Below are 27,019 nucleotides of genomic sequence, written 5' to 3' on the forward strand. Positions count from 1 at the left end.
ATAGCGATCTTCCCATAACAAAAATGGTATAATTTTCGATCCCATAGTCCGATATGGCCAATTTTCAATAGGAAACAACGGGACAGGATTCTACGTCGAATGTAACTTGTTGTGAGCAAATCGGTTAAAGATAAGTGCCCGAAAAATGAGTGACATTTTTACGCGATTTTTTCGTATGAATTTGTATTTTGGCCATAACTTTCGATCCCATAGTCCGATCTGGCCAATTTTTAATAAGAAACAACGGAACAGGATACTACGTCGAATGCACTTTGTTGTGAGCAAATTGGTTGAGGATAGGTGCCCGAAAAATGAGTGACATTTTTTACGCGATTTTTTCGTATGAATTTGTGTTTTGGCCATAACTTTCGATCCCATAGTCCGATATGGCCAATTTTCAATAGGAAACAACGGGGCATGATTCTACGTCGAATGCAACTTGTTGCGAGCAAATCGGTTAAGGATAAGTGCCCGAAAAATGAGTGACATTTTTTACGCGATTTTTTCGTATGAATTTGTATTTTGGCCATAACTTTCGATCCCATAGTCCGATCTGGCCAATTTCAAATAGAAAACAATGGGACAGGATTCTGCGTTGAATGCAACTTGTTGCGAACAAATCAGTTGAGGATATGTGCCCGAAAAATGAGTGAATTTTTCTACGTGATTTTTTCGTATGAATTTGTATTTTGGCCATAACTTTCGATTCCACAGTCCAATATGGCCAATTTTTAATCGGAAATAATGGGACCGGATTCTGCGTCGAATGCAACTTGTTGCGAGCAAATCGGTTGAGAATAAGCGCCCAAAAAATGAGTAACATTTTTTACGCGATTTTTTCGTATGAATTTGTATTTTGGCCATAACTTCTGATCCCATAGTCCTATCTGGCCAATTTCAGCGAGCAAATCGGTTATGGATAAGTGCCCGAAAAATGAGTGACATTTTTTTGGGTAGTTTTGCGCACACACACACACACATACACACACACACACAGACATCACCTCAATTCGTCGAACTGAGTCGATTGGTATATAACACTATGGGTCTCCGGGCCTTCTATAAAAAGTTTGTTTTTGGAGCAATCATATAGCCTTTACCGTATACTTAGTATACGAGAAAGGCAAAAACATGTTTTTCATACAAAAACTCGAATAACTTTTTTGTTATAAGAGATAGATCCATGATACTTTAACAAAAATGTGCGTCTTCAAAAGTCCTAAAAGTGCTCGGAAAAAAAATGTAAATGCAAGAAATGAATGTATAAAAAGTTATGTGAAGACGTATACGTAACGTATTTATTGAAAAAGCTAATAACTTGTGAATCTCAAAGTTGCTCAAAATTAGTTGCTCTACAACTTTGTGGAAAATTGCACAAGTCTTTACCAAAAAAATTAAAAAGTTGATATTATGAACTTCTGAAATATAGGGACCACCCTAATTTCACTACATGGAAAAAAATCGTCAAAAAATATGACTTTTTTTCCCAAAGACACTATATATCTAAAACTAATAGTTTTGGCGCAAACATTTTTGTCTTGCTAGATTCGACTCTGGGACCATTGTGCAGTGTATGCTTGATTTCGCTCTCCAACTGCTTCGCATAACAGTACCATTGCACGGAAGATGGAGAATACCCATTTAATGGAGTTTATTTACCCGTTTTTTGGAATTGTTCTGATATGTCATAAAATGGGTATTTTTTCGAAAACAGAAAATGGGGGTTTTATCCCCAATAATTAGGATTGCGCATCAGACATAATTATGGGTAAATGGTACTCACAGAACTATTTGAGTAAAGCGAAATCGCCATTTTTCTTTCCGCGAAAATAGCGTTGTTATAAGTTTATCCTCGAGTTTATCGATAGAAAATAAGATAGAATTACGAATTTCGAATTATGAATTACGATTTTAATGGAGAAGCAACGATGTGTCGTATTTTCGTAGGATTCGAGGTAAGTTCTGAATGTTTTCAATTCTGAATTATTTATTATCCTCCCGCTGTTATCCGTGCAGTAAGTGAATACAATCAATGTTCTTTCTAATTTCATTATCTTAGAGTGAATTTGTTGACCAACTGTGACAGTAGCAGCAGAACTAATCGTCGGGAGCAGATGTTTGCAGTTCACACAAATGGTTCCGGTAATGCATTCGGACACCATAACAGTGCCTCCCGCTGCTGCGGTTCCACAGAATGGAATGGATCCCAAAATCGGAAGAAATGGGCATGAAACCAGCACATACTGCCCAACCCAACATTTAAACTGAATCTAGGTGATTGCATCAGCGGCTGCAGAAAATATTTCCACAGGAATCATCGTTTCCTGAAATCAAACTTTTGCATGTTTCGAAACGGCTGTACCAAGGGCTGTACCCATTTGAAAGTGTTTTGTTGTCCAAATACGATGAAAATTGATGGAATAAATATAATAATTTATGATAAGAGATACTTTATTCGACTTTGATTTAATTAATGTATTTTGATTTCTATATCCGATCCTGAACCTTTGTTTATGAATAATGAGGATTTTTTACCTATTTCTGAACAAAAATACCAAGAGTGAAAAATACCCATTTAGTGAAGTTTGTTGAGCTTACCCATTAATGGGTAAACGCGATTTACTCATTAAATGAGTTATGCCGCTTTTCTTCAAAATAGGTACGAGAATACTCAAAATGTCCGTGTGGGACGTGCGCCGAATGAACACAATGACATTTGAGCGGTTCGCTGTTTACTAAAAATGAACACGCGAATGAACTCGATGAATGAAAAAGTATACATTCTTAGTAAACAGCGCACCGCTTAAACGTCAATGATGAACTCGGTGCATAGACCAGTGCATGATGACGTAGGTTGTCAGTTCACAGAGCTTTTTCTCCGGGACCTCCGACGCAGCTTTCGATAAAATTGTTTCGTCATTTTATTCGCATGTAGATGTCCTTTGCGATTGATTTCATGCTGAATGAAAATGATAACACTAAAATATTTGGATCACAGCAATTTTAAACTAAAAATATCAATTTTAATCGATTTTTCCCTAATCCCCTAATCGATTTTTCTTCTAACACCTTGTAAACAAGCTCTGTGAACTGTCATAATAAGTGAGGTTAAATTAGAGTTTGAATTGGTCTATTGGAACATACGGAGTGAGGAAGCATTAATCACTAAGCACTTTGAAACAGTTGAGGGCCCTCCTTAGCCGTGCGGTAAGACGCGCGGCTACAAAGCAAGACCATGTTGAGGGTGGCTGGGTTCGATTCCCGGTGCCGGTCTAGGCAATTTTCGGATTGGAAATTGTCTCGACTACCCTGGGCATAAAAGAATCATCGTGCTAGCCTCATGATATACGAATGCAAATATGGTAACCTGGCTTAGAAACCTCGCAGTTAATAACTGTGGAAGTGCTTAATGAACACTAAGCTGCGAGGCGGCTCTGTCCCAATGCACAATGGTTCGAGAGCAGCCAAAACCTCAAAAATCGAAATTCGTGTTTCCGTCGGAATTATATTTTTCTCATTTTATAGAATACTTACGTGATTCAAGTTCAAAATTTGAAGTAGTTTTGTTGAGTTTTGACTTTGTTACATCATTTTGAATTCAACATGAATGCTGATTTTCGAATGAAAACGCTGTTTGACAACGCGTTTAGATCAGCATCGCACGGCTTCAACTACATCGCTAACCCCAATATTATTTCAAGACTGCATTGTCAGGGTCTTAAATAATATGTCTATGTCAAATATAGGTGACAGAACTCAACTTAAGTTAACTTTAAATACAAAATTAATTAAAATACTCACATTTTTCTGATAGAAGTTCTCCAAAAGTATAGGCGCCGATGAGTGCCCGCAATGATTCTATGCTCATTACAAAGCTTAAAGCAATAGCTTTCTATTAATCACTTTTTTGTTTTGCGAAAAGTTGCGATAAGCTGCTTTTCTAACCGTTAAGTTCGAAATGTACATAGTATTTTTGGTCTATTTCTAACTAAAACCTTACAAATGCGCATTTTTTTTGTTCACAAGAACCTTAGAAATGCCTTTTTTCAATTATTTGATTGAAGTTGAAACGTTTGATATAATTATATAACATTTAAAACATGTGTAATGAAAGCGATGATTCAATGACGGAATCATTTGTATACTTCTAGTTTTCTTCCCAAACGGCTAGAAGATACAACACACAAAATTTCTTACATCCAAAACTTTCTCCTGACATTTGCGAATCTACGAATTTTAAAATTCTTTCAAATGAATTTTATTGTCTGGATTTTGTTTATGTCTAATAATCCGAATTACGTAATCATGCTGAAAACTTTTTTAAAGCAGATAATGAAATGAAAATTCTTTTTAGCAAATTGGCATTGTTCAATACTTTGTCATTAAAGTGATTACACATATCAAGAGTTTCAAGTTTAAATGTTTGAGCTGTAACACACTCTTCTTGGCAGCAATAGAGAATGTTTGCACTGAGCAATAGAGAATGTTGATTCTGAGATTTGAACTGAAAAGCTGAACTGTCTCATATTTGTGAAAATAGTTATTCTGCTAGTGCTCATAATTATAGAAAAGACAGATACCTTGAAATGAGCAAAAAAAAAGCCTGTTTAGAATCAAGAATATAAAGAATACAAATGTAAGTATACAGTGGCAATAAAAGTTGTTCGTTTGTCATTCAAATTAATTGATTCAATTTAAATACAACATTTTGTCAAAAATATTCCATAATTGAGGATGTTCCGAATAAAATTATTTGTTTTGTCTTAGCACAGCATAAAATTATTTGTTTTGTCTTGTCTTAGCACAATATTCAGCAAATAAGACTTTTGATAAGAAAATTATTAATAGCTTTTTGTGGAATATCTTCACTTGTCATAAAACGAGTTAGTACCGCTTAGTACTATCCCATTTAATTCCACCACTTGAGTCAAGTGAGAGACACTGAAGACGGCCTTACTGTTAAAGTTGAAATACGGTTCTGTAAAGTAACAATCAAGTGGTGGAATTAAATGGAATAGTACTAACTAGTTTTATAGAAAGTGAGATAGTCTTTGTTGCGAAACGATCTGTTTTCAAAAGGCGAATTTAGCAGTAAAATGAAAGTATTTACTACCCCAGGGATGCCAAAAACACGGCTGTATATTGCCAAAGTAGAGCTCCAACACCCATCTTTAAGTCTGTATGTGATAAAGACCATCAAAAAACCACAATACAAACATAAAACCTATTTTTAGGGACATTTTGAGGTTTTGGCCAACCTTTGTTCTGGAGCGAACCACTGTGCAGTGTGGGGATGTAATGCTAATAAGAAGAAGAAGAAGACCTTGAAACAGTTTCTTATGTTTTTCTACCTTCCTCGGGAATATATCTGGTACTAAAACATCTGATATCATCTTCATTGCTTCATTCATCCAAACCCTATTCACGATACATACGTAAAACATTCAAATACACAAATTAAAATTAAAATTACCATTTCAAAGTCAGACTGAACTTGGACATATAATGAACACTCTTGTAAAAAATCATCTATTTTCACTTTCTATATTATTTTCAATACGCGTAATCAAATCATTAGAATGTAGAGTAGATTCTCCTGATGGAATTTCCAAAAAAAATGTTTATATTATGCTGTAGTAAAGAAAATATGGCGGGAGGGTCCACTATTGGCCATTATACCCTACAAAAGCGGTTTTCATCCTGGGGTACATGTACCCCTGGGGGATCCTTTGGCGACCCCAGGGGATACATCGGACAAAACAGCGTAATGGCGGATGTATGACAATTCCAATAAAACTTATTGATACAGTTTAGATAGTTATGTATTTTTTAAATTCCAAAACTTTGTACTTTGGACTCGGAAGCCAATTTTCAAGAGGCTCGGAAGCCTCTTTTCAAGAGGCTCGGAAGCCTCCTTTTAAGAGGCTCGGAAGCCTCCTTTCAAGAGGCTCGGAAGCCTCCTTTCAAGAGGCTCGGAAGCCTCCTTTCAAGAGGCTCGGAAGCCTCCTTTCAAGAGGCTCGGAAGCCTACTTTCAAGAGGCTCGGAAGCCTCCTTTCAAGAGGCTCGGAAGCCTCCTTTCAAGAGGCCTTTCAAGAGGCCTCTCAAGAGGTTTGGAAGTCTCCTTTCAGAAGCTTGGAAGTTTCAAGAGGCTTGGAATCGTTCTTTCAAAATTTTTCGAGTGGTTCGAAAGGATCACTTTCAGAAGATCGGAATTCTTTTTTGAAGAAGCTTCCTTTCAAGAGACTCTGAAGCCTCCCTTCAAGATGCTCGGAAGGCTCCTTTCACAAAGCGCGGAAGCTTACTTTCAAAAAACTCGGAAGCCTCCAAAGGCTATCAACGTCTCATAGGAAGCTTGATAAATAAACCAAATTTGAATTGCAAAGTTTCACAGAATAACGAAAATTTCAGACAACATTTTTGAGAGCTATTAGTTTTCAGGTCCATTTCCATATATCTTATGACAGCGGTTCTCAACCTGGGGTACATGTACCCCTGGGGGTACCTTCGCTGGTTCAAGAGAGTACCTGAGACAAAAATGCATAATGGCGGATATTGTATTGAATTTCAAAAAAATGATGAAAAAATCCTTGATTTTTAACTGTCTAAAAAGAGCTTGAATAATGTTTCGCTTGATTTTCAATCTTAACACAGTTGTGATTTTTTGTTAAATATCTTGGCTGTGGAAATGCACATTAGGGTGGCTCAAAAAACACTTTATCAAAACACCCTTTTATTCGGTTCTATTTGATGCCCTGATGCTCTGGACAAAATTTCAGCCAAATCGGTCAACGTTTGGGCGGTGCTAAAGTCGTTGGAAGTTTATATGGAAAAATGTATGCAGAATCATCCAAAAACAGTGATTTGCAGTTGGACGGCACAATTTACGATCAAGAACCATGATGCTCATTCAGTTCTTGTAGAATTAAATACATAATGTTAAGCTGAAAACCGCGAGAAGATTAGAGTTCATTAGGCAAAGATATTGGCATTTTACTGGAGTGTTGCAGGGGCCCTTCAACAAAATTGTAAAAAGTTTTTCCCATACTAATTTGAGCCACCCTAATGCACATGTTTCGAAATGGACAAATTGATATGAGATTTGCGAAAAAAAAAAAATCCACGTGTCTTTGGAGGACTCGAACCCTCAACCTCCTGCTCTCTAGATAGGCGTGATAACCCCTTCACAACAAGACCACTTAAAAGTCACGTTTGCGGAAAAGTCATCAGAATCCGAGTACCAACCTCCACCGCGGTTAGTTCTTTTTTACAACTTGAATATCTTTCGGATGCTTGATTTGTCCAATCTTCAATCTTCATAATCTTTGTCCAATAACACATTGATCATTTACTCATAAAATTCATCGTCGTTCAAACACTAACGACAACTGTTGATTTCAGTAAGTTGGGCGATGGCGGTAGTGAGCAAACGTCAAACTCGAGCAAATTCGATGCGTGCGCCACGAGTGATCGATTGTCCAACTGATGATTATTTGAATTGACCAGTAAATGAGTAAACGAAATTTGACGAGTGTTATGTCTGTTTGTCTGTGATCACACTCTATGCCCCCAAAAACGGGCTGGGCGGATTTGTATACAGTGTGTATCAATCACACTCTGCTGTGCCAAAGACTTGCTTGGCTAAAGCATTTTATGAGTGTGACTGTTCTATGCATGCAGTCGCGTGTACTCAAACGACTAATGAAGGTGGAAGACCTTGATTACAATTTATTGTATATTATTCGGCAACTCGGCCGTACGAAAATCATTTTTTTTGTTAAATATCTTGACTGTGCTTTGTGATACAATTGCACATAATAAGCTTGTTGAATAATTCACAGTGCCAACTTTTAAATGGAGCTACCGTTGGTACTTTGAGAGTTCCGTTTAGCATAATAAATAACAAAGTGGAGCACAACGTGGATTTTCTTCCAAATTGAGGCTTTGTCATCCACAACACATTTTGGTACATAGATGACGTTTAAAATTCTTGAATTAAAAATCAATGTCTCAGTTCTAGAGTTTAAAAATATACCTTCGGACCATAACTGGATTCAGAAACAATGTTAAGTGGAAAGTACCATGAGGTAACGAAATCCGTACAACACCTTAAAATAGAAAAAGTGTGTTTGAAATGAAGTAATTAATTGATACATAATTCATCTTATCCTGTTCAAATACATAGTACACAAATGACAGTAAACTTTTTGGCAATTGAAGTAAAAAGTAGGCTTTGAAATTAAAATTTAAATCAAAAACAAATCGACACTCAGTAAACACAAAATTTCTTGTGTCATATGTTTGCGTGTTGATCATAATTGTATCATAGTGACTGTGCTTAAAATACAAATCGCAATGAATAGTGTAAGATCAGCACAATATAAATCAAATGGATCCCTTCCCAAGGTGCGTATTGAACTATTAAAATGATGGTCCAGTGAATTGGTCTGCTTTAAAACGTTATTTCTAATAATAGCTGAACGTATTTTTTAATAAATGTTAATAAAAACGTGAAACGTTTGGATGTTCTACTCTCACATATCAGAATCACGACAATTTTGTCAGAATATTGATATATGTAATTCAATACCTCCTGAGTCAAAATAACTAAATAACCACGGACAGATGTTGAAACAAAGGATCGAAATACGTACCGCTATTTTTTTTTTTGACTGAATAAATAAATTAAACCGGACAGATGACTTATTGACAAAAATTTACAAATATTAGGAAACGTACACTTTGATTTTTACTACGTTAGTTAAACTTTATTTAATGTAATATGGAAACTAAACACAGTACATTTGGTACATTTTTAACAGGTGAACAAAATACGTTCGTTGGTTGTCGATTTATTTTTAATGTTTGTTGTTTTAATTTTAAAGCCTGTGTGAACGATAAAAAAAATATTGATAAATTCTCGGGTACTTATTCAAAAGGACGTAGCACATAGCACACCCACGCAAACCATCATCACAGACAGGTAGGGTGAGGCTTCAGCTACCAGTTCGTCGTTTTGGTTTGTGTGGGAGTTGCATCAGATTGGAAAATTGGACGTATGAATCTTTGATTACAAAATCACATACGTCAATAAGTACCCGAGGATTGTTTACATCAAGTTCTTTTAATGAGGTGGGCGGATTTTCCCCTCCATAATATCAAAGTTCGGCAAAACAAACCAACCAAAGAACCAAAGCTCTAAGAAACGAAAACCAATGCCCAATTAATTCTAGAAATTTTAATTTATGTCTCAAACGATTTCTGAAGATGCCATTTTTTCACAAATTTAACTGATAGTTTAGTTTATTTTTTTATTTTATTTTTCCTTTCAACATCACCAAAAAATGATCGACAATTTATTCTCAATTTCCAACAGCTCTGTCGAAATACAAAAACTCTTGAAGTTTCATTTGCAGTCTAAGAATAAATTTGAAAATTAAATAGAGGAATATCTCGGAATAACGAATAGTTCAAATATATGTTTGGATTAAAGTTCAGTAAAAAATTGCGAATAGCCATTTTGAATCGTATGTTTCCCGTAAATTGAAAATTACGCAACAATTCCAATTTCCAACAATTTAAATTTCCTGAAAAAAATCTTAAGGGGTACCTCAAGCTATGACAAAGCCTCAAGGGGTACCACTCATCAAAAAGGTTGAGAACCGCTGTCTTATATGATGATGATGATGATGATGATGATGATACTACCTTACTTGTGTGTTTTTAATCTTTTCCCGACGTTTCGGTCCATTTAGGGCCATTTAGCAATGGTGGAAATTAGCAAGTCCAGATACCGAATTTCGGATAGCAAGAAATCGTCCAAATTGTCAGATGAAGAATTCATTCGGACCAAATTTGAACCATTTGATTCACATGACATTGTACGTTATACAAAAAAAATGATTAAACGAAGAAACTTTAACAAATCGACCCCTTGAAAAAGGCCCTAAATGTACCGAAACGTCGGGAAAAGATTAAAAACATAGTTTTCAATTCCCTCCAAGACTGCGAAGCCAAATATTTCCCAAGCAAGCTCAATCTTGAATCCTGAAAGGATGGGGAATAGTGGATGGCAGTATCAAACATAATAACAAGCATCAAATGTAATAATACAACGAATGATAATCAAAAGAAAATGTATATAAGAAAAATAAGCGGTTGGTTTTCTTTTATTAACATATAGCCATGGGGTATGGACTATTTAGCTTAACAAAAATCGTTACTAGCTGGCAACAGCAGGCAAAAGTGCAATCTACTACCATTCAAGCTTTAAATTCACAAAGCTCATCGTTAATAAGCTCAAGGAAGTAGGGAAACCACCAAATGTCACCTATTATTGAACTCCCATAAGAAATGCACGTGCTTTCAACAATAAGCGAAGAAATTAGTTGTTCAACATTTGGCGAATTACCCTAAATATACACATTATCCATATTTGGGTTCTCTGCCTGGACCAGAATGTTTTCAGGACAAACTTTCTGGGCATAGCGTATAAATAACGCTATAAAAAGAAACGATATAATGAATGGATATGCAAACAGAATGAAGGGATATGAAAAAGAATTTGTATGATTAGTATAATAGACACATTGGAAATAATTAATGGGTTATAAACAGTGTAGGGGTGATTCCGTTATTATGAAAAAAGATAATATATGACACACGCGGGTTGGAAGTGAGAAGCTTATTACTTAGAAAGAGAGAGCATTAATTCTATTTGCTGCATAGATCTTTTAAATTGAGCATAACGTGACCGTAAGGCATTGTAACGATTGTGTCCATTATGTAACGATTGTGTTTTTGAAGCGGTCTAACGAGTCTAAAAAATCTTGCTTTCTAATTGTGTACAAAATAACAACACATAAACTGAGGCCAAATAAGCATGAGCATAAATGAGAAAAACCAAAACAGTGAAATGGCGAAAGGATTATTTTTTCCCGAGCGATGGAAGAGTGGAAAAGAAGCGCAAAATGGCCACTGTGTGAACGTGGATGCGCACGCGCAGCGAAACTGATGCCGATCTTGTTTTGCATGCGTGGTGTAGAGCAGCATGAAAAAGGTATATTGAAGAAACGCAAACGAAAAAGTGGTTGGGGAATGAATCTTATTCCTGGCTGTGTGAAAGGGAAGTGTTGAATGGTTTTCAGTTCGTAGGAACACGAAGACAGTGAAAGCAATATGTAGCACTAGAACAGCCACTACAAAGGAAAGGTGATAAAAAGAGACAAGAATGAAATGTCTGTATCGAGGAGTGTTGTTCCGTTGAAATAAAAAACCAATTTTAGTTCATTCATCCTCGCAGTGGTTTCCACAACATTTTACTTAGCGGATCCATGAACTGATTTTCATTGCATCGATATCAGTTAATCAGCGGCAAACTGTAAGTACAAATATTATGCATAAGTTTAATTGAAATAGCAAAATTGTTTATAAAACAAGAAGACTGTTGATCAGTGAAGACTCCCTAATAATAAAAGGATATGCCTTTATGACAGCTCATCGAATATTTGGGATATAGCTGATAATACAAAAACATCAAGAATTTTTTGTTTTGGGATGAAATTGCGTGCACAGAAAATTGACTCGAAAATATAGGTTGTCCTGCATTGATTATTGCTATTAAAAGAATTGTTGAAAATGCCTCTGAAATATAATAGAGCCAAATGAGTTGTGATTGTATTTAATGCTTAACCAGATTTTCTAGTTGTGATTTCCGAATATAGGAAAACACTGAAATAAGTCGAGTATCGATTCAGTAGGGTTAACATGTGTTACTATATTGAGACCACTAGAAGAAATAATTGTTATGTGAGAAACAAAAAACAGTGAAATGAGTCGAGAACTGGATTCACTGTATATCTCAAGAAGGAATAACTTGGTGAAATGGGTCGAGCACCGGATTTCACTGTTTCGAATGGTTTTGCTATGGAAAAGAAAAAGGAATTATTCGAAAACTGGCTTCTGATAGTTTTAAAAAGAATAATAGCAGTGAAATGAGTCGAGAACTGGATTCACTGTATGTCTCAAAAAGGAATAACTTAGTGAAATGGGGCGAGCACCGGATTTCACTGTTTCGAATGGTTTTGCTATGGAAAAAAGGAATTATTCGAAAACTGGCTCCTGATAGTTTTAAAAAAAGAATAATAGCAGTGAAATGGGTCGAGCACCGGATTCACTGATTTGTTTGCATTCTTTGCAGGGTGAAACAGTAGAAAAAAACAAAAGAAGAAATTGGAACGCAAGAAAAAAAAATTGTAAAATGAGTCGAGGACCGGATTTACTATGTAAAAAAAAAGCGAGTAAATGGAAATGAGTCGAAGGCTGAATTCGTTATAGGTTTTGAAATGAAGTGTTGCATAAAGAGAGATGGATCGAACTATGGAGAAGAATAACATATGATAATAGAGTTCTAGTCCATGTATAGAAGCATAACAAAAAGAGTTGAAGGATGGGTTTTGAATATCTTTTTATTTGTTGTTTGATGGTTTATATGGTTATTTGTTTCTTTTTATGTTATGAATGTCACAGGATGGAATAAAACGGCATCATTGAATGCAAATCATTAAAAAAACAAACTTTTATTTCATAGGAAAATGGATTCGCTCAGACCAGTTAAGCCGTTTGATGCGAAAATTGATCAATCACAATTGGCATCTGAATGGAGAAAATGGAAACGTAGCCTGGAATATTATTTGGAAGCAAGCAATATTACGGGGCAACGAGAGAAACGTAATCAACTTCTTCATTTGGGTGGGGTTGACCTTCAAGATATTTTTGACAATCTCCCTGGGGTAAACGAGGTTCCCCATGTCGCTATTGATCCGCCGTTCTACGACGTAGCTGTAGAGAAACTTGATGCTCATTTCCAACCGACTCGTAGACGGACTTACGAACGTCACATTTTCCGGCAAATTACTCAACAGCTTGGAGAACGATTTAATGATTTTGTGATGAGGTTGAGAATGCAGGCTAACCGTTGTGAATTTGACCAGGAAGGAAACGCAGTTCTGGAAAGTATGATCATTGATCAAATTGCTGAGAAATGTTTGTCCGCCGCCTTACGGAAGAAGATTTTGGAAAAAGATCGTTCTCTAAGTGAGGTTGTTGCAATCGGTAAAACGATTGAAGATGTCGAGGCTCAGTGCAAGGAACTGAATGGCTCAACAAAACCTACCAGCGAGATCAACAAAGTTGGTCCACCGGCTCAACGTTTTCCTCAATATGGAGGGCAGTCTTTCAAGTTTTCTTCGTCGTTTCCCAAACATGATCAACGTAATAGAATAGACACATCTGGTTCCCAGGGTCGTGCCAACTGGAATCTCCGCAACAACGATAAATTCCGTTGGTCAAATCCAAGGCAATTTCAGAAATCAAACGATACCCGGATTTGTTTCGGATGCGGTCGTCGTGGCCACGTAAAGGATAGCTCGGAATGTCTTGCCAAATGTTTGCGCAGTGTTTGAAATGTCAGCGAACAGGACATTTTGCGAAGTGGTGTACGAAAAGATCTAACGACGATTCAATGCATACCCCCCCGGCGAAAAGGATCAAAGCAGTATATAATAATGACGAAGGAAACCATGGAACGGATAAAGAAGAAGATATTTGCTACATTATGGGTCAAAACGTGTTTCGTTTCACGATCGGCGGCATCGAGGTACCGATGGCGATTGACTCTGGTGCAGCAGCGAATGTGATACATGCCACGGCATGGGAAAAACTTAAGTCGGCTGGGGCGAAAGTGGAATACCAACCTCAAGTCGATCGTTTGTTCAAGGCATACGGGTCAAAGCATCCACTTAAGATGACGGGAATGTTCAAAGCTAAAATTGAAGCAGGAGGGAATTCTACGGACGCTATTTTCTATGTTGCTCAAGATGGAAAGCAATGTTTGTTGGGTGATGAGACGGCAAAGAAGTTGAAGGTATTGAAGATTGGGTTCCAGGTTGCCGAGATACGCGAAGATAAGGCCCAGTTTCCCAAAATGAGTGGAATTTTGATTGAGATTCCCATTGATCCAAATGTCAAGCCAGTACAACAGTCGTACCGGCGTGTACCTTTTGCACTAGAAGAAAAGGTGGCTGACAAGTTGAGATATCTGTTGGATCAAGACATCATTGAACGTGTACAAGAGCCTTCGGCGTGGGTGTCACCCATCGTTCCTGTGCTGAAAGATTCCGGGGAGATTCGCTTGTGCGTCGACATGCGGCGGGCCAATCAAGCTGTCTTAAAGGAAACCCATCCACTGCCAATAGTCGAGGAGATGTTTGGATCAATAAACGGAGCGGTTCGATTTTCGATAGTCGACATTAAAGACGCCTATCATCAGGTGGAAATTTCGAAGCGGTCTAGAGAGATAACAACATTTATAACTAGACAGGGTTTGTTCAGGTAAATGATTTCCATTTTGAGAATCCAGTTGTTTTTAAATAAATGAAAGAAAAAACAATGTCATGTTTATTTTAATTTAATTAGATACAAACGACTCATGTTCGGAATTAGTTGTGCACCGGAACTCTTCCAAAAGGTAATTGAGTGCATTGTAGCAGGATTGGAAGGAGTTGTGGTGTACATAGATGATGTTATGGTTTTTGGTCGGTGTCAAAGAGAACATGATGAGAGGTTGGCAGCCCTTCTCGGAAGGTTGAAAGAATAAGAAATTCTCCTAAATAAGGATAAATGTGTTTACAACGTAAATCGGTTGGAGTTCTTAGGCCACGAGCTTTCAAGTGACGGGATTCGACCTACGGAAAGCAGGATTACGGCGATTGAAAATTTTCGCAAGCCCTCAAATATTTCAGAACTTCGAAGTTACTTGGGGTTAATCACTTATGTTGCTCGTTTCATTCCTCAGCTAGCAGAAAAGACGGCAGCTCTGAGACAGTTACTGAGGACAGGAGAAAAGTTCATTTGGACTCATGTGCATGATCAGTCGTTCGAACAAATAAAATCAGCAATTTGTTCTGCAAATTTTCTTGGTTATTTTAACACTAAGGATTCTAGTATCGTCATAACAGATGCAAGTCCTACAGGAATAGGTGCAGTGTTACTGCAGCAGGATGCAAATGGAGTAAGACGAATTATAAGTTTCGCCAGCAAGGCGCTCACAGATATAGAGCGGAAATATTCCCAAACAGAGCGAGAAGCTTTAGGTATTGTTTGGGCGGTAGAAAAGTTCAGGCTATATCTTCTGGGAACGAAGTTCACACTTATCACAGATTGTAAACCTCTCCATTTCTTATTTAAAGAAAGAGCAAAGCCCTGTGCTAGAATTGAGAGATGGGTTTTGCGCTTACAAGCCTACAAGTTCGAAGTAGTATATAAACCAGGAAATGAAAATCTCGCGGACGCCATTTCCAGGTTATCTGTAGCTCAAGCAGTTAATTTCGATGTAGATGGAGAAGCATGCATATGTCATCTGGTACATACCAACATACCGGAGGCTATTTCTTTGAGGGAAGTAGAAGAAGCATCCTTGAGAGACAAAACTATCCAGGCTGTGTTCCGAAGTCTCGAAGAAGATGTATGGGACGAAAGCAGCAAGGAATACAAATCATTTCGTTTCGAGCTGTGTAGATCTGGGAACATATTGTTGCGAGGAGATCGGCTGGTCATTCCTCAAGATCTACAGTCACGTACGATAGAAATCGCGCATGAGTCTCATCCAGGAATTGTAGTGATGAAGCGACGACTTAGACAAAAAGTTTGGTGGCCTCGCATTGATAAACAAGTGGAGGTATTCGTGAAGAAATGTAAGGGATGTACTCTGGTTTCAATGCCCGATCCACCAGAGCCTCTAATACGGACGGAACTACCAAATAGACCATGGGCACATATCGCTGTTGATTTCGTTGGACCACTACCATCTGGGCACAATTTACTAGTGTTCATCGATTACTGTAGCAGATTCACCGAAGTAGTCATCATGAAACAAATAACGGCTAGTTTAACTGTCAAAGCGCTTCATGAGACATTTTGCCGGTTTGGTATGCCCGATTCATTGAAAACCGACAATGGACCACAATTTATTAGTGCTGAGATGCAAAAGTTTTGTACACAGTTTGGTATCGAACATCGCAGAACGACTCCATACTGGCCTCAAGCGAATGGGGAGGTAGAGCGAATTAACCGTTCAATTGGGAAAAGACTTAAAATAAGTCAGGAAACGGAAGATTCAGATTGGAAATGGGATTTACGGATGTTCATATTAATGCATAATTCAACACCACATTCCACAACAGAAATAGCACCGTCTTCAATCATGTTTGGAAGAGTTTTGAAGGATAAACTTCCATCTATGCTTTGGAAGCATAACGTCGTTCTTGAAGAAATCCGAGACCGAGATAATATGAGAAAAAGTAAGGAGGCCGACTATGCGGACAAGCGTCGTGGAGCGAGACCAAATGAGATAACGGTTGGTGACACAGTAGTGGTGAAGAGAGTTCAAAGAGAAAATAAACTGTCCACTACCTTCGATCCAGAAGAATATTGTGTAAAGGCTAGGAGAGGAGCAGATATCACACTGGAATCAAAAGCGACAGGACGCATAGTGCACAGAAACGTATCGCACGTAAAGAAATTATTCTTGGATGATTCACAAGTGTACAGGGAAACAGAGGAGATTACGAAAGATCCAAATCCAAGCTACGACGAAACTGAAACTGAAGAGGGAGTACAACGCGAGCAAGATGAGGAAAGAGATGCGAACACCATGGAACGTCCCCGACGAGTCATCAAGCGACCTGGATACTTGGATGATTACAATGTACAAAGGATTACCGAATGTTTTAACTCAGAATAATTCTAGTTAAATGTGTTACAGAAGTAACATTAAATTTACTCAGATTATTAATTTGATTTTGAAATGTAATAAAACAAAATTACCTAAACAAAAGGAGGAATGTAGTATCTTTCCCACCATTGTTATAAATACCTTGAATTCATAAGCATTGCAACCTTTAGCTATACCTGTCATACATACACCTTGAATAAAGAAACTCGTTTAGTGCTGGACAGACCAACGCCGCGTGTACACGTCGACTGAGTGAATGTATCCGAATCCCAAATAAAACGTTACAAACACCTTATTATATGTTAATGGAGTTCTAAAGGTCAAATTGGTCCGATCTTACTTGACTAGGTGAGTTGCCGCCGTCTACAGTATCCCAAGATCGATGTTGAAGACTTGCAGATGATGTGGGGCATCAGTCTATTTCACTGAGAAATTCGTTCGTTTGGTGGACGGGTGTTCTTGAAAAAGCCATTTTGATTCACAATGCAGAATTCTGATGTATGCCTCTCAAGCTCTTCACTACTGTGAAGGTCATTGCTGTAGCGCTGTAGTATCATCATCTTCGTCAAGCTTCGCAAGTTTTTGGAATAGGGTCCTTGGGCAGAGCCTGTCCTCTACTACCACTGTCTAAACCAAAAACGGAAAACTTTGGTTCAGTTTTCGGTTCTCATTTTCAATTTTTTTACACTCCATTTTGAAGACAGGGAAACATTTTTGCGTCCGCATTTCAGCATAGCTTACTGAGACTCCCATTTGCCATATATCTTATGAGCTATGATTATTTTCATTTTCAGCAAAAAAACAATAGTGGGTTACTTAACGAATATAAAAGTTTAAGGAGTACTTTTCAAGAAGAAGGTTGAAAACCGCTGCCCTACAAGAATGTCCGCGAAAAATCCTTCAAGAGCCATTCCAGACATAATTCCAGGGCCGGATTTAGTAGGAAGGGGGCCCCAAAATGTACAAAAAAGGTTGGTTTTGGTACATAAGATTTGTGGGGCCCGGGGCCAGAACAAACATTCCAATTTATGTGTTACGCACTTTATTTATCTTAAAATCTGATGCGAAGTTCGAAAATAACAAAACACAAGACAAATCCTGTTGACCTATTGTAGAATAAATAAATTATTTGCACTGTTAACGGAAGAATATCGCATAGTTATAGCCATTGCTCTTTTTCATGCGGGAGATAATTTTCAGAATGTAAAATACACATTTTGTAATTAACTGTACAATTCTTTTTAACAACGAAATCAAACTGCATCTGATTCAGATCCATATGATATATGAATGTCAAAGTTATTTTCACTAGACAACCATCTAAAAACAGTTAAAATAGTTTTATCGGAAATGTTGTTCAAATATGTCCCACTTGCCCCATGTATGTTAAAACTCATGGGCAAATGGAAATTACAAATGTTGGCTTCAATTAGAAAATTTAAATCGTTTTCGATGTCACACAATTATTTAATTGCTCAAAATGTTCACTTTTCACATCAATGATAAATTTAGAAACGACTATTTAGTTTGAAATCCATTGAAATAAAATAAAAGTATGGTTTTGAATCCAAATATTTTTGTGTCGGGTGAATTCGTTGATAATTCTGCTTCATCTTTCTAGAACATTGTTACCATCAAAAACGTTCATCGATTCATCTGCAGTCATAGTACTCACTTAACCCGTATTTTCACTTGCCCCGGGATACCTTAGTACTTCGTAAAGAAAATCGCGAAGGAAATCCTGGTTTGAAATTCAGATTTTTTTTGTATGAATTCTTTTATATGGATTTTTTCACGAACTAGCTGTGTATGTGTAGACTAGACTAGATTAGAATTAATTTCGTATGGATTTCCCGATGGACTTACAGGAGAAATTTTCGAAGCAATTCCTCAACGACTTTTTGAAGAAATTCTTGGGTCACAAAGAATTTCAAAAACCCAGATTAATCCACCTAGCGGTGATGGTGCCTTCCTCGTTTTTTTTTCGAGTGAGTAATTTCTACGCACTTTTGGTATGAAGAAAAACATATTTTGGGCATATCTATCGAGCCCATAGTCCGATCTGGCCAATTTTGAATAGGAAACAATGGGACATGTTTTTGCGTCGAATGCAACCTGTTGCGAGGAAATTGGTTGAGGGTAAGTGCTAAAAAAGTGAGCTATAAATTTTTACGCGCTTTTTTATGAGAAAAAATATTTTGACCATAACTTCTGAGCCCATAGTCCGATCCGGCCAATTGTCAATAGGAAACAATGGGACAGGATTCTGCGTCGAATGCAACTTGTTGCGAGCAAATCGGTTAGGGTTAAGTGCCTGAAAAGTGGGCTAGACTTTTCCACTCGTTGTCGCCAAAAAAAAGTATTTTGACCATAACTTCTGAGCCCATAGTCCGATCCGGCCAATTGTCAATAGGAAACAATGGGACAGGATTCTGCGTCGAATGCAACTTGTTGCGAGCAAATCGGTTAGGGCTAAGTGCCTGAAAAGTGGGCTAGATTTTTTGCGCACATACACACACACACACACACACACACACACACACACACACACACACACACATACACACACACATACACACACATACACACACACAGACATCACCTCGATTCGTCGAGCTGAGTCGATCGGTATATAACACTATGGGTCTCCGAGCCTCCTATAAAAAGTTTGTTTTTGGAGCGAACATATAGCCTTTACGTATACTTTGTATACGAGAAAGGCAAAAAGATTGTCGGGTTTTCAAACATATTTTCAATTAAATTCTGAAATATTTTCAGACCCAAATATTATAGTACGTACTGCCAAAGAAGTTGTAGAAGCAGTTCCTTAAATTCCTGAAGAACAATTCCCTTACATTCTGAATAATCAAATGTCAGGTATACTTTGGTTGAACAAATCTCGCGCTTAGTTTCATAGGGGCGTTACTGCATTGATCGATTTCTCTTCGTCGATGTTTTCTTTTAATTATTGTACCGAATTGCGCTAGTTTGTCGATGATTTCATGGTTTGGTGTGATAAAGGATGATTGTATCTTGCACCAGAATCAATAATCACGGTTGTACCATTTGAAACAAAATATAAAATCGATTAAGAGAAATCGATCAATACAGTTACGCCCCTATGAAACTAAGCGCGAGAAAAATTGTTTTGTTTGACGAAGCATACGTTGTACAACAAGGTGTCTAATGGTTCCCCAACAAACAATTCAGGCTGAATAATCCACTTTTTAGCTGAAAAGGCCTATTTTTAATTAAATAAAAAATAAAACCTAGACTTTATTGAAAATGAGAATAAATGCTGCATAATTGAAAAGCAGAAAATTCTCAAATGAACTTGCCTGAAAATATGTTTTTCCGACGGTAGCTTGATAAATCTAGACTAACAGTCGCAGAATAAATCGGCAGTAGCAGAGTAAAGTTACACAACATGGATCCTTTCATGAATTCGTTTGTTTGTGTTTCAAAAAGTAGTTGTTTATCACATCCTTCAATTATGAAAGTGAATGAAAACATTTCACCTCAGACAAAGATTTCGAAATTTACAGAAACAACCCTATCGAAATAGTAGGACCCTTCCATTCTCAATTTCCTTCTACCGTCAAAAGTTTGATAAAATAGCCGAAAGCCACTTGAGATACACACCGAGTACAGTCTCGAAACATATATCATAAGTGCCACTCGGCCAGTCACTCCGCAATGCCGCCGACGATTGCCGCAAAATTCCGGTAGGTACCAGCCGAAAAAAAAAACCAACAACCACTTCGACGCATCTGGTTGCCACCTTTTCCGTTCACTTCCCCGTTCGCTTATTAACCTATTCAGTTATTCATTTTCCGACGAGTGCCAGAATCGCCACTTCGGAACATCACGAGCTGTGCCAATTTCCGCGTTTCACATCCCCTTCGACAGAGAACAGAAGCATGAAATTTTGAGTGCTGCCTGCCAATCGCACTTTTCAAGTGGAGGTGATTGCGGTTGCTTTAAATAGGGGAAGGGATTCGACTGTAAAGCGACACGATTTGTAGTACCTACTTTTAGCATTGTAAGCACTCACATTTTTTAGAATTGTTTATTCTTATAATATTTTGTCAGCTTAATTTCATACGAGTTGGGAAATTGTTTGCAGTGGTTGTTTGTCATTAACTGTGGTAAAATAAAACTTGAAACATCATGTTCTGAACTAATTTTGTTTCGACGTAAGACATAAGAAATTTAAGGTAGCACTAGTAATGAAACCATTTGGGCATCCTCGAGATCATCCGTGAATAGATAACGAAAGATATTGCTGGCAGGGGTGATAAGCGAGATATAAAGTGTTTCGGTCTCGTACCACCGAACACAATTAACAGTTTTCAAATTATAGATAGCAGTATTATATTTATTGTTTAAACTCCACCGCAATGCTTTGTGCTTATCCGAGAACTTATGGTGCCACGAGTTGAATCAAACTTAAATTTAGAATTGCCATTTTGAAGTGGTATACCAAAGTGCTATAGTAGTGGCTCAATTAACTTACATCCGTCGCCAACGGAAGCAAAAAAATGTATACCCGAAGGCGAATAAAAAGCATGGAATGCTCCTTCAGCAGAAGACTTAACTGAGCCATACACCGCAGTGTCGAGTTCTGTTTGTGTCAATTGATTGTGTTCGAACGAAGATAAAAGTCACTTTACTCGGATAGTTTTCCTCACCAATTGAAGATGGATGTTTTCGCTTTTCTCTGCACCGTTTTCGATGAGTGTGGGAAAACGTGTGCGGTGCCATGAAAGTTTATTTAAGCACTGGAATGTGGTGCAGGGTGTATGTTGTCGCAAAAGTTCTTTTTGAAGTTGCTCTTGTTTGTGCAAAGTTGAAGAAAGACGCTATCACATGCGATCGATCTTCGACTGAATTCAATTTACATCAGAGACACACTGAAGTGAGTTGAAATTGATTTCAAAGACTGTTCAAATAGTTTAAATTTATGGTCATACGCCATAAGGATGCAGAAACTTCATGTTACTTCATTATGAGTGCACAAGGGCATGAGATTTGAAAATTTGATAGTAGAGTTCGATCAACAGACACATGAACTACGCGTTGTTTCAAGATGTTCAATACTCTTATTATAAAATAAATGTCATCCTTTGATCTGTGTATTATTTATACTGGACTCGACCTGCAAAGCCTCCACTGTATGACCCTTTGGAAGTTGCACATTATCATTAGAACAATTATTGCGCCGTCGTGTTTGCATATATCTGTCGTGTCTTTAAATTATGCAATCTATGATAGTGTCATACCCATTACGTAAGACATTCAAAACGATGTGCTGTAACATAACATGTAAGGTTATGCGATTACACACTTTTTCCTGGCAAAACAAAATGAAATTTGAAATGTCTATTTTGAATCGAAACGAAACTTAGGAACTTCCACAGTAGTTAACTGCGAGGTTTCTATCAGGTATCGAAATCAGAACATCGGCTCCATGGGCACTTTCATCTCAATTTGAGAAATTTGTGCCATCATCGCCTTTACATACTATTTCGTCACAAAAAAGAAGAAAAAGAAGTGAACAAAAAGGAAAGGAATATGGATGGGAGAACCAGAAAGAAAGCGTTGAAGAGCTTATAGCTCCTTACCACAACGGGTTCTTTTTCTTCTTCTTACTGACATTACATCCCCACACTGGGACAGAGCCGCCTCGCAGCTTAGTGTTCATTAAGCACTTCCACAGTTATTACCTGCGAGATTTCTAAGCCAAGTTACCATTTTTGCATTCGTATATCATGAGGCTAACACGATGATACTTTTATGCTTAGAGAAGTCGAGACAATTTCCAATCCGAAAATTGCTTAGACCGGCACCGGGAATCAAACCCAGCCACCCTCAGCATGGTCTTGCTTTGTAGCCGCGTGTCTTACCGCACGGCTAAGGAGGGCCTCCAGAGCAATGGTTAGTTCTTGCAAACCGTCCTAGAAACTTGTTACAATTTTACAAACCAATTATCATGCAGAAGAAAAGCAGTATCTTTGCGAGAATGACTCATTGATCCCAGTGGATCTTATACGGAGCAGTGGTTAATTCTTGTAATTTTGTGTAGAAAGCGGCGACTTTTTAGCAGTGGTCAATTCGTTATAGAAAGCTGCGACTTTTTATAAACTGTTTTGTAAAAGTAAGTAAGAGCATAATCATTGCAATGACCACTAATCAATCCTGGATGTCCACTATGTGGCTCTCCGGGAGTTCCACACAAGGACCACTTATTATTTTCCGAAAATGAAAATGAAAAAAAAGTTCTTTAAATTTGTGCTATAAAGCTGCGAATGTTCATAAATCGTTGATTATTCATATTAGGACTAACTTAGATTAGTATTGATAAGTGGTCTGTTTTTGAAACAGTCGTTTATTATAGCAAAGTAAGAACAAAATGATTACAACCACAACTCATTGATTCCGAGTCCGTGCTGCCACCGAGTTTACTCTACACCTTTTTCTTTTCCCACATTCGTTGTTGTTCTGCCTAACTAGTTCCCCTGATCGGATTATTGAAAGAACATCTTTCTAGTCTTCAACCGGCTAAATGAACTAACACCGTTCATTCCGGCTGCAGCGATATTCTTACATTGAACTCTCCCATACTCGTTGTTCTGTAACTAGATATACTCCCTTACTCGATGGAGACCCTAGATACTCTGTTCAGGTTCTTCATACCAATATCAAAACTACCTCTCCTACATGGTATTCAAATCTTAAAGAATAGTCCCGTCAATAACGAGATAGGAATGGTTCACTGTAGATAGTTAAAACGACTAAACTGTAGCTACAGTCAAACGTTACTACAGTCAAACCTCCATGAGTCGATATTGAAGGGACCATCGACTCATGGAAATATCGATATGTGGAATAGGAAATCTTTGGAAAGCTCTTTGGAGGGACCATCACAGTAACCCAGAAAATATTTTTTGATATGGAATAATTTGCTTCCATGAGTCGATATCGAGTCATAGAACATCGACTCATGGAGGTTTGACTGTATTTATATTTGTACCAGTTGATTGAGTTGCTAACTCGGGGTCAATAAGTTTTCTATGCATTCAAATTGCACAAACAATCGATTTAAAAATAGTCTTAGCTTTTCAAGACAAAATTCAAAATAGAAATGGTTATGGAGGTCCGGGAGGACCATTTGTTGGCCATCCGTACTAAATGAGAGGACCTTGTATTGATCTTGCTCTCACATTGCTAATCAATTTCTGAAACGTCGAAGCTTTCTGGGACGAACTTCAAGAATCGTCGTGGCCACCACTGATCAATGAGTCATCCTTGCATTGATTTTGCTCTGGCATTACTACAACAAAAAGTTTTATAAATAAGTCGAAGCTTTTTGGGACGAATTACTGAAATTGACATGGACATGAATTAATGGGGGCTGTGATTTTACACGTGTTCCTGAACACGGATTATCCGGATGTCCACCCGATGGCCAATGCACGCCAGTGAGCTAAATTGTCTTCTTTCCTAATGCACTTATTGTCGTGAACAATTCTCGCTTAACTTTTCATAAGGACCTAATTTGTTTTATGAATTGATTTGAATTCAGTACTCAAATTAATCCATGAAAAAAATTTACATGAGTCCTTTTGAAAAGTTTAGCGAGAATTTTGTTGAAGGTTCAAAATGGAAAAAAATCCGATGATACATGATCACGAATATAGGACTTCTGGAGGGATGCTAAACAATATTCGTTGCAATATTCAAAGTAAGTGTTGCAATACTTATATTCGCGCCTACATACTTTTGGCGGTAGTGTAGATTCCTCATCAGACACATGTCAATTCGTCAACTCGTGACTGACTCTCTTGGAGCAAAGGGTTAAGTCCAGGGCCGGATTCAGCCGGAAGGGGCCTAGGGGCCGACAGCTTGGGGGAGCCCCAAAATGTACAAAAAAGGTACATAAGATTTGTGAGGGCCCGGGCCACAACTGAAGCCATTGCGAATTAAAATAATACGCTCCACAACTTCAGCAAATAATATGAACAGCAACGGTGAAAACAACTTAGCATCTTATCAAGAACGTCAAAGGCGAACCACAGAGTACAGTGTGTTTAACGCATAATGCGAATCCATATAGGTGAGAATTTGTTGAGAAACTAAATAAAAACTCTTTCATAATTCCACCCTTATTTAACCTTATGTTGAGATTGAATAAAAGTAGCCGATTATCTCGGAGAAGCAAAAAGTCAGCTACGCCATAGCTCCGGTTAGCGCAGTAAGGGCTCAATACTGTGAAGAGTGCCCTGCTGCTTCACGGGATCCGTTAGCGGGATCACGGGATCCGTTTTTAGACTCCCCAACCATTCATTCGTAGGCACGGTGCGGTAAGCATAAAGCTGCGTCACACCGAGACTTAGGCGTCACCTCTGTATGGTGGACTTTTACCACTGGAACAGGCAATCCATAGCGTTATTCTTAACCAGATAATTGGCTGTCGACACCACACAGCGCTATCTTGGCTGTTCGGGGAGAGAAGTTGACATTGACTTTATGTCAACTTTCAATGTGGCCGAACAGCCTTCTAAGCCATTAAAAACGATGTGCCGTAACATGACTTGTAATTACTATTTTTCCTGGTAAAACGAAACGAAATTTGAAACGTCCCTTTTGAATCGAAACGAAACTTCTTCTTTTTCTTCTTATTGGCATTACATCCCCCACTGGGACATTTCCTAGGCCGGAGCGAGAATTGAACCCAGCCACCTTTAGCATGGTTTTACTTTGTAGCAGCGCATCTTACCGCACGGCTAAGGAAGGCCCCGTCAAAACGAAACGAAATAAAGATGTACTTCCTTGACTTCGAAATGAAACGGAAATCAGGGTATCATTTTTTTTATTTCAAGGAAGGAAACAAAACATTTTTTCCGCAGAATAAAAAAAAATATTTTTTGCATTATTTTGGAGTACAATTATTAGAGACTGTCAAATAATCTTTCACGATCAATAGAATTTTAGTAATGGAAGATGCAGGCAATTAATTGTAAAAATTAAATGTTCTCGTTCATTTATTATAGGAGATGTTTAGGATTAGATGTTAGATGTTTACGCTGCTGTTCACGACGTGCTAATTATCGCTATTGTATACAGAAATGAAAATTAATAAATGTTCCCTATTCGCATTCAAATACTGAAGATTATTTCAATTAAAAATCATGTTAGGCTTGATTATTCTATCTCATCCCAAGTAACATTTTAAGTTTTTTAACGCTCTTGAAGACCATAATTTACTCTTCAAGAGTGTTATAAAACCATCATAAAACCAAAATGTTACTAGGGATATCGTCCTTTCGCACTGGGGTCGGATATTATGAAATCATGGCATTAATAAATAACTTTTTAGGATTGCCTCATAGAAATTTGGTGTCAAAGTTGTTGTATGATAAGTAGGCCTTCATATGATGATAAAAATATAGTTCGGAACTCTATGGCGGCGCTTCAGCTAACTTTTTATATGAGCATGATAAGATGATGGTGTCTTCAGCAAAAATCAAGAATTCAGTGTTTTGACCAGCTCTTGAGAAGTAACTATTTAATAACTTTAAAAAGGCTTTTGAATCTGAGATACAATGCATTTTATGTAAAAACTAGCTTTATGTACCCGGCCTTGCTCGGAATTGCCAGTTTGGTTTTCAGTTTTTTCACAATCAAAAAAAGATAAAACCAATTGGTCAACAGAGTAATTATCTTAACTTATTGATACTTCATCATTCGATTTAAAGAAGGTTTTTGGAAGCATTGACTGATCTTGAAAAAGAGATCGTTGGTTTGAATAGCCTTATTCCGGGCAAACGTCAATTGCTAAAGAAGGAAAAACATCCACCGATGCTTTATTCCGGGCAAACCCCCATTTTTAAAGAAGGGATCACACTCACCATTGCCTTATTCCGGGCAAATGCCTACTTTTAAAGAAGCAATCACATCCACCATCCAGAAGGAAACAAATGAATCATTGCTTTTCACTGGGCAAACCATGATTCCGATGAAGGGTAACAATTACCATTGTTCTATACCCAGCATGTTTTCTATGAAAGGTTTTTCTGATGCTGTTCATAAATATCCCAAATGCCCTTCATGTCGAATGACCTTAGGCCAAATAGTGTTATGTTAATGGCCTGCTTCATTCAGGGATATGTCATTTTCAGGGAAATGTCATATTCTGGGATACGTGTATCGGTAAGAATTATTTATGG

The sequence above is a fragment of the Armigeres subalbatus genome, chromosome 3, assembly GCF_024139115.2.
Source record: "Armigeres subalbatus isolate Guangzhou_Male chromosome 3, GZ_Asu_2, whole genome shotgun sequence".
Lineage (NCBI taxonomy): Eukaryota > Metazoa > Arthropoda > Insecta > Diptera > Culicidae > Armigeres > Armigeres subalbatus.